This window comes from Petaurus breviceps, unplaced genomic scaffold, assembly GCF_028583685.1.
Source record: "Petaurus breviceps papuanus isolate PSGF00001 unplaced genomic scaffold, PetGlider_PUasm1.0 184, whole genome shotgun sequence".
NCBI classification, from domain to species: Eukaryota; Metazoa; Chordata; class Mammalia; order Diprotodontia; family Petauridae; genus Petaurus; species Petaurus breviceps.
Genome location: NW_027185793.1, coordinates 6,369,988 through 6,378,340, shown reverse-complemented (window position 1 = coordinate 6,378,340; position 8,353 = coordinate 6,369,988).

Sequence of the window (8,353 nt, the reverse complement as noted above, 5' to 3'; positions counted from 1 at the left end):
ACAAAAATATTTCAGTCAGTATGTTTTATTTATAAAATTACAAAAGAAAATTGCATGGATTTCAATACTTCTAAGAACCAACCATCCATTGTTTTAACAACCTATTGGATTGGAAGATTTTGAATAAAACATGCTTATCTGTGATTTTACACAGGAACTTCATTCTTTTAAAGAAAATAAGACTCCATGAATGATAAAAAGAATTGTTACTGCTCAAATAGCATGTTCTATGAATGGGTCATCAAACTGGCAAGTAATTTTCTGCTTTTATGATTCAGGAAAGGATGTGACTTTTTGTTATGAACAGCAAGGACTGGATTACACTTAGAAAAGTGTCAAGGCCAAGAAATCATTCAAGACACTAAGAATAATCTTACTATTTCCAAATAAACATTCATGTTGTTAGTGCTACTCCCATAAGAAGGGGAAAAATAGTTTCCAAGAAAAACTATCAGTAAATTACTGTCAAAAGTATCACAATACCTAGTTTACAGAACCCAGTAGGTAAATGTCAGTTGATGAGAATGAAATCTGTAAGAAAAGGTAACTCCACCCTCCAGACATACATACATTATATTTCCATACCTGCCCAATATCGCAGATGTTCTACCTGTTTATATATATATATATGTATATATATATATAAAACAGTATAATGATAAAATTTTAACTATATTCCATCAAAAAGAAAAATGAAAATTGGTCCACAATCATACCAGCTGATACGTGATTTTTCTAGTGGATTGAGTATCTCTCCCTTCCATTTATCAGAAATGGACATGTTTATTATCTATTAATATAGAATCTAAAATAGTAGATTATAATTAATAAGTGACTTGGGGACTTGGAGTAGAGGTGTGTTGGCACTCAGTCAGTCAAAAAGCATTTACTAACCAACTTTGATGTGGCAGGAATTGTATTAAGTGTTTGGGATGCAAAGAAAGGCAAGGGACAATTTCTTCTTTCAAGAAGGTCATAGTTGAGGGGCATCTAGGTGGCTCAATGAATAGAGCAACAGCCCTGGAGTAAGAAGGACCTGAATTCAAATCTGCCCTGAGACAGTTAACACGAAGAACTAGCCATGTGATCTTGGGCAAGTCAACCCCAATTGCCCTACCTTCCTACCCTCCAAAAAAAAAAGAAGGCAAAAAGCCCATAACTGAACTTGGGAGGCAACAAACAAATAGCTATTTACAAACAACAGAAATACATTTATGTGTTTGTGTCTGTATGTGGGTGTGTGTGTTTGTGAGCATGTAAATTAAAAGTAATAACAGATAAAGAGAAGTAGAATTAGGGGGGGAATCATGAAAGGCTTCCTGCAAAAGGTCAGATTTTCTGTGACTTGAAGGAAATCAGGAAAATCAGAAGTTTAGAAATGAGGACAGAGAAGAGTAGGCATGACATGAAAATGCCCAGTACCTCATTCAGAATACATCAAGATCAGTATCACTTAATAACAGAGTATATGGGGGAGTCATAAGGTACAATAGCAATGGAAAGTTTATTTGAGGAAAGGGGGAGGGTCAGGAGAATAGGTTATGAAGGATTTTGAACATTAAGCACAGAATTTTTTTTCTGATTATAAGATTTTCTTATTCCATTCTCTTCCTTATTTTTATTTGCAAATATACAAATTTATTTTGCTAAATGTTTCCTAATTATATGCCAAAATTTTAATGAACTTCAAAAAAAATCAGAATTTATTTATTTTTAGTTTTCAACATTCACTTCCAAAAGATTTGGAGTTCCAAATTTTCTCCCCATCTCTCCTTTACCCGAATCACAAGATGACATGCATTCTGATTACCCCTTCCCCTAGTCTACTATCCCTTCTATAACCCTCTCCCTCCTATCTCCTTCACCCTTACTTTCTCATAGGATATATAGATTCTATACCCCATTGCCTATATATCTTATTTCCTATTTGTGTGTAAAAAAAATTTTGCATTTGTTTTCAAAACTTTAAATTCTATATTCTCTTCCTTCATCCATCCCCACCACACCCATTGAGAAGACAAAAAATTCAATATAGGTTATAGATATGTAGTTATGCAAAACATTTCCATGATAGTCATGTTCTGAAACACTAACTACATTTCCCTCCATCCTATCCCACCCCCATTTATTCTATTTTCTCCTTTGAACTTGTCTCTTTTCAAGTGTTTGCTTCTGGGTGCCTTCTCCCCCAATTTGCCCTCCCTTCTATCATCCCTTTCTTTTGTCCCCTTTCCCCTTACTTTCCTGTAGGGCAAGATCCCAATTGAGTGTGTATGTTATTCCCTCCTTAAACAAAGTTCAATGAGAGTAAGGTTGACTCATTCCCTTTCACCTCCCACCTCTTCCCCTCCATTGTCACACTTTTTTCTTGCCTCTTTTATATGAGATAATTTACCCTATTCTATCTTTCTCTTTGTCCTTCTCCCATATATTCCTCTCTTGACCCTTAATTTTATTTTTAGATATTATCCCTTCATAATCAATTCAACCTGTGTCCTCTGCCGATATATACATATAAATAATATATATATATTTCCTTCATCTACCATAATACTGAGAAAAGTTTCATGAGTTAAAAATATCATCTTTCAATGTAGGAATGTAAAAAGTTCAAATTTAGTAAGTCCCTTATGATTTATCTTTCCTGTTTGCCTTTTCATGTTTCTCTTGATTCTTGCATTTGATAGTCAAATTTTCTATTCAGATCTGGTATTTTCTTCAAGAATTTTTAAAAGTCTTCTATTTAATTGAATAACTATTTTTATCCCCTGAAGTATTATACTCAGTTTTACTGGGTATGTGATTCTTGGTTGTAATCCTAGGTCCTCTGACTCTGGAATATCATATGCCAAATCCTCAGATCTCTTAACATAGAAGCTGCTAAATCTTTTGTTAACCTGATTGTGTTTCAACAAAACTTAAATTGTTTTTTCTTGGCTAATTGCAATATTTTCTCCTTCACCTGGGAAATTTGCAATTTGGCTACAATATTCCAAGGAATTTTCTTTTGAGGATCTTTTTTCAAAAGACCATCAATGGATTCTTTCCATTTCTATTTTACCCTCTGGTTCTAGAATATCCTGGCAGTTTTCCTTTATAATTTCATTAAAGATGATGTCTACACTTATTTTTATCATGACTTTCAGGTAGTCCAATGATTTTTTTTTTAATATCTCTCCTGGATCTGTTTTCCAGGTCAGTGATTTTTCCAATGAATTATTTCAGATCATCTTCCATTTTTTAATTTATGTTTTTGGTTCTCTTTTATAATTTCTTGATTTCTCTTAAAGTTATTAGATTCCATTAGCTCCATTCTAAATTTTAAGGAATTATTTTCTTCAGTGAGATTTTGGATCTCCTTTTCCATTCGATTAATGTTGCTTTTCAATGCATGCCATTGCTGTTGCTGCTGCTGCTGCTTCCTCTGCCACCTCAACTACCCCTAGGCTGGAGCCAGACCATACTTTTCTTTCCCTGAAAGGTCTGACAGTTTCCCAAATAATCTACTTTATCTTTGGTGTTTGTGGGTTGAGAAGTCTGGAAACTGACATAGCCACAAGGCCTGCTCTCATCCTGTCTATGCCAGGCAGCCCCTGCTGGACTCTGGTCTGCTCCCAGTCCAGTGTGATAGACCCTGCCTGTAGATGTTCTATGCTGTCTCATACTGGGCGTGGGTTTCATTCTGTCATTTTGTGGATTCTGTAGCTCTAGAATTTGTTTAGTGTCATTTTTATAGATAATTTGAAGGGGTAGGGGAGATCTCAAGCAAGTACTTGTTTTTATTCTGTCATCTTGGCTCGGTCCCTCATGAACATTTTTTTAATGTTGAGTTTTAAATCCATTCAATACCTCCCATCTCTCCCATACCCTTGTCAAGGCAAACAATTTGATATAAATTATACACACACACATATGTATATATACACATATACATATGTTGTTATGCAAAACATATTCCCATATTTGCCATTAGGCAGAATATTTGACATTTGATATCCTGGAGGTGAGAGGAAGATACTGAAAATGATTGAATAAAAAATGACATTAAAAGATTTACCTTTTTGGAAAATCACTTTTAAAGCTGAGTGGAGGACAGAATGGAATAAGGAGAAAATTGTAATAGGAAGATCAAGCAGAAGGCTATTTAATGCAGTAGTCCAGGTATGAGAGGATAAGGCCACTATAATTTTGGTGATAGCATCAGAGGACAGAAGGCATATTCAAGGGATGTTACAAAGGCAGAATCAGTAGTCCATCAAAACAGATTGAATGTGAGCAGAGGTTGAGTGGAGAGAGAATGAAGAGTTGAAGATGACATACAAATTACAAATCTGGATGACTAACGGGGTGTTGGTACCTTTAATAGTAATGTGGAAGTTTTTGGGGAGGGTTTTTAAGTTCTGTTTTAGATGTGTTTCATTTAAGATGTATATAGGATATTTAATTCCAGGTTTCCAATAATCATTTGGCTACAGAAACCTGGAGGTGCAGGAAAGAGGTTAGAAGTGAGTGAGTAGATTCGACAGCCATCTGCATAGATATGATTGTTAATCTTTAGGTGATAATGAGATCACTATATTAAATAATATAGAGGGAAATGAGGGCCCAGGACAGAACCCTGTGGGGCATTAACCCTTAATGAGTGTGACTTGATTGAAGAATCAGCCAAGGAGACTGAGAGCGATCAGATAGCTAGGAAGACTAACAAGAGAGTACCTTCCATAAACCTAGAGATAAAAGAACTTTGAGGAGAAAGGGTATAAAAAGTATTAAGAGTATTAAAACCTACAGAAAGTTCAAAGATGAGGATCAAGAAATAGCTATTAGATTAGGCATTTAATAAATCACTGATAACTTTGTAGAGAGCATCTTTAGTTGAATGAAGATGTCAGCAACCAAACTGCAGAGGGTTAACAAGAGTGAGAGAAACAGTAGAAATGGTGTCTGTTTTAGATAGCCTTTTCAAAGAATGTAGTCTAAAAGGTGAGAGAAAATATGGGAGAATAGTTAGCAGGGTAGGTAAACATGCTTTTTGAAGGTAAAGAAGACATGGGTATACATTCAGGCATAACAGAAGCAGTGTGTGTGTGTGTGTGTGTGTGTGTGTGTATTTGTGCATCTGGGTCTGTGTGTGTTTTTGTGCATGTAAACAATGTCTCAAAGTTATTAACATTAAAAAAATGGGCCAATCTGCCTTTCTTTTGTTGAGAAATTATTTTAAAATTCTATGAAAAGATCAGAACTCAGTGGAATATTTGATATAAAAGATCCAGAAGACAAATAAGGAAACTGCTAAAGACTAATTTTAAGGCACTAATAAAGGTTAAACTGTTTACTTAATGATGCATGAAAATATTATCAGTATTCCTAAAATTATGATTACTAAAATAGCTCAAAAGATTGTGACTGAGATGTGTGATTGGATGATTAAAAAAACAAATTGGGTAGGTAAAGGTAAAAACAAGCAATTATCTCATAAAGATGGGCCATTAAAGGAAGAGTTAATAAAGAGGAAGCAGGTGGAGTGGAAGGTTGTTAATGTTGGAACCTCATGCTCATCTGAGTTGAAGAGAAAACAAAGTATGAATTAGAATAAATTTTAAAATGTCCTGAACTTATAGATAGGTGAGAAAACTGGAGGAAAGGAAAGGGGAGAAACTTTTAAAAGGGTGTTTAGAATAAGATTAGGAGAGTGGGGGGGAGAAGATAAGGGAGAGAATTTTAGTGGATTGGGTAAAATAAGGAAGGAGTGGGTAAGGGTAAAATGGGTGAAATATAAGGTAACAGGAATAAGGTAAACAGAGAGGCTGAAAAAGAAAATAGTAAGCAAAAATAAGGAGGGAAATTCACAAATAGTAATTGGTACATTGTCAAATCCATAAGAATATGAGTCATTCCTGTAATGGAAATGTAAATTTTTAAGATCTTCCCAGTCCCTAGGTTAAAGTGCACCTGGAGCCTGGGGTGGGAGGCTTGCTTTTCAGTAGATACTTTTTGATTGGGCAGTGGCTAATAAGGTTGTTACATTCTCTGAGACAGGAGAAGGCTATATAAGCCCTGATGTGTAGCTTTCTTTTGGGGCTCACTTTGAGAAGTGTTCTGTGATTTAATCAGATGAAACTCTGGGAAGCCATTGTTGAGAGCCCCTGGCTTTGAAATACCCAGATGTTGATTTGGTATGGATGTAATGATTGGACGGTTTGGAAATCTGTCTACTTGATCTGTTTCTCTGTCTTGATAATTCTGTCTGTGTATTCTGAAGTTTGGGATGCTGACCTTTTTTCCCTGAACTAGGTAAATGATACATATTTGACTGATTAAAGTAAGCTTGTTAACTCATTTTGAGTTGCTTTCCTTTATCAAAGCAGATCCAAGAACCTGTGCTGGCAGCCACCCTGGGGACCCCTGGGGTGCTTGCTGATACAATTCCCCATTTGACAAGTGTTCAAAGGATATGAGCAGACAGTTGGCCAATGAAGACAGAAAGAGAGAGAGAGAGAGAGAGAGAGAGAGAGAGAGAGAGAGAGAGAGAGTCCTTTGTTGTTATTGTTCACATGATGGTCAGAAGAAGTGATACAAGGATAATCTCAAGGTCTCTTTTATGAACTTTGGAACTGATTATGTGACATGGGAGATGCTGCCACAGGGCTGCTCATCATGGCATGTACACATCAGAGAAGGTGCTGTGCTCTATGAGCAAAGTATAATTGAAGTAGCTCAAAAGAAACTCAAGATTCCCAAATTTAGAGAATCCACTCCAAATGTTCTCAATGACCATTTGTGCCCAACCTGTGGCAGAACATTCTGAGTTTGTATTGTTCTGATCAGCCACATTCAGACACACTATAACTTGACTCTAACTTAGTGATATCATTTTGTTTCTCTTTGAGAATGAACAAAAACCAGAACACACAAACATGTCTATGTGTTTCTGTATATGCATACACACACTATATATGCTCTGTCATTATTTATTAGAGAAGTGCAGATTGAAACAACCTTGAGATATCATTTTACACTTATGAGAAAATCTATACTGATAGAAGGAGAAAGTGACAAATGTTGGAGAGGATGTGGAAAGGGTCACCCGTTTTTTCATAGTGGAATTGTAAAATTATTGGAGAACGATATGTATTATGACAAAAAGTTAAAAACCTATACCCTTTGACCCAGCAATACCACTACTTGGTCTATTTCCAAAGATACTTAAGGAAAAAAGAAAAGAACCTATATATTATCATAAATGTTTACAACAGCTCCCTTTGTGGTGGCAAAGAACTGGAAATTGTAAGAACGGCCAGCAATTGGGGAATGATTGAATAATTGGTGGTATATGATTGTGATGGAATGCTACTGTGCTGTAAGAAATGATGCGTGCAAGGATTAAAAAAAAAGCATGGAAAGAATTTCTCAGAATCATGAAGAGTGGAATGAGTGGAACCGAGAGAGCGCTGTATACAGTAACAACATCGCTTTCAGGGTGACCGAGTGAATAAGTTCTTTTGTCTATTATAAATATCCACATTGACTTGAAGGGACATATGAAGAAAGATGCTATTGAATCTAGAGAAAGAACTGATAAATACAAGTATGTACAGAACAATTTCATACTATATGTATGTATGCAAGTGTGTATTTGCGTTTAATGGTACCCATATTTAGGGTGGCAGGGAGGGATAAAAAAAATAGATAATTTTGTTTTATATTTGAAAAGAATAGCAAAAGTTGTGCATAGTAAATTTGCATTTTCATGGAAAATCTTTTTCTATTGTTATGGAAACACTTGTTTTATTCTCTAAATGAAAAATATTATTTTTAAAAGGGAGATTGGCTGTTTAGGAAGTAGGGCTGCTATGGGAGTCACTGCTAGATTTCCTACACCAGTTGAAGGTACTAAAATAAAGGTGTAAAAGGCAGGGAAGGTTATTGACTCTATGTCTGGGATAACAGATACCAGATAATGAAGAAGTTGTCTCTCCTCCCTTCATCACCTTCACTACCTAAAAGGGTAGATATTTGATTCTAAAGTTCTTTGGAGAGACCTCAAAAGTGTCCTTCTATTTCTTCTTTTGATGTCCACATGAGTGCTTGCCTTGTGTGAGTTCTTCACAAAATAGTATTTTAGGCCAATATATGCTTGGCATTTCAATAGTGCAGTCAGGCTGAGTTCACTTGAGTTCCACCTTCTATAATACAGTTTGTATACTTGGCTGTTTAGCTAGAAAAAAGGACATCAGTATTAGGTACCTTATCATGTCAGGTTATCCTTAGAAATTTCCTTAGACAATTAAATTGGAAATGATTTAGTTTCCTGGCATGGCACTGGTAGACTCTCCAGGTTTCACAGTCATAC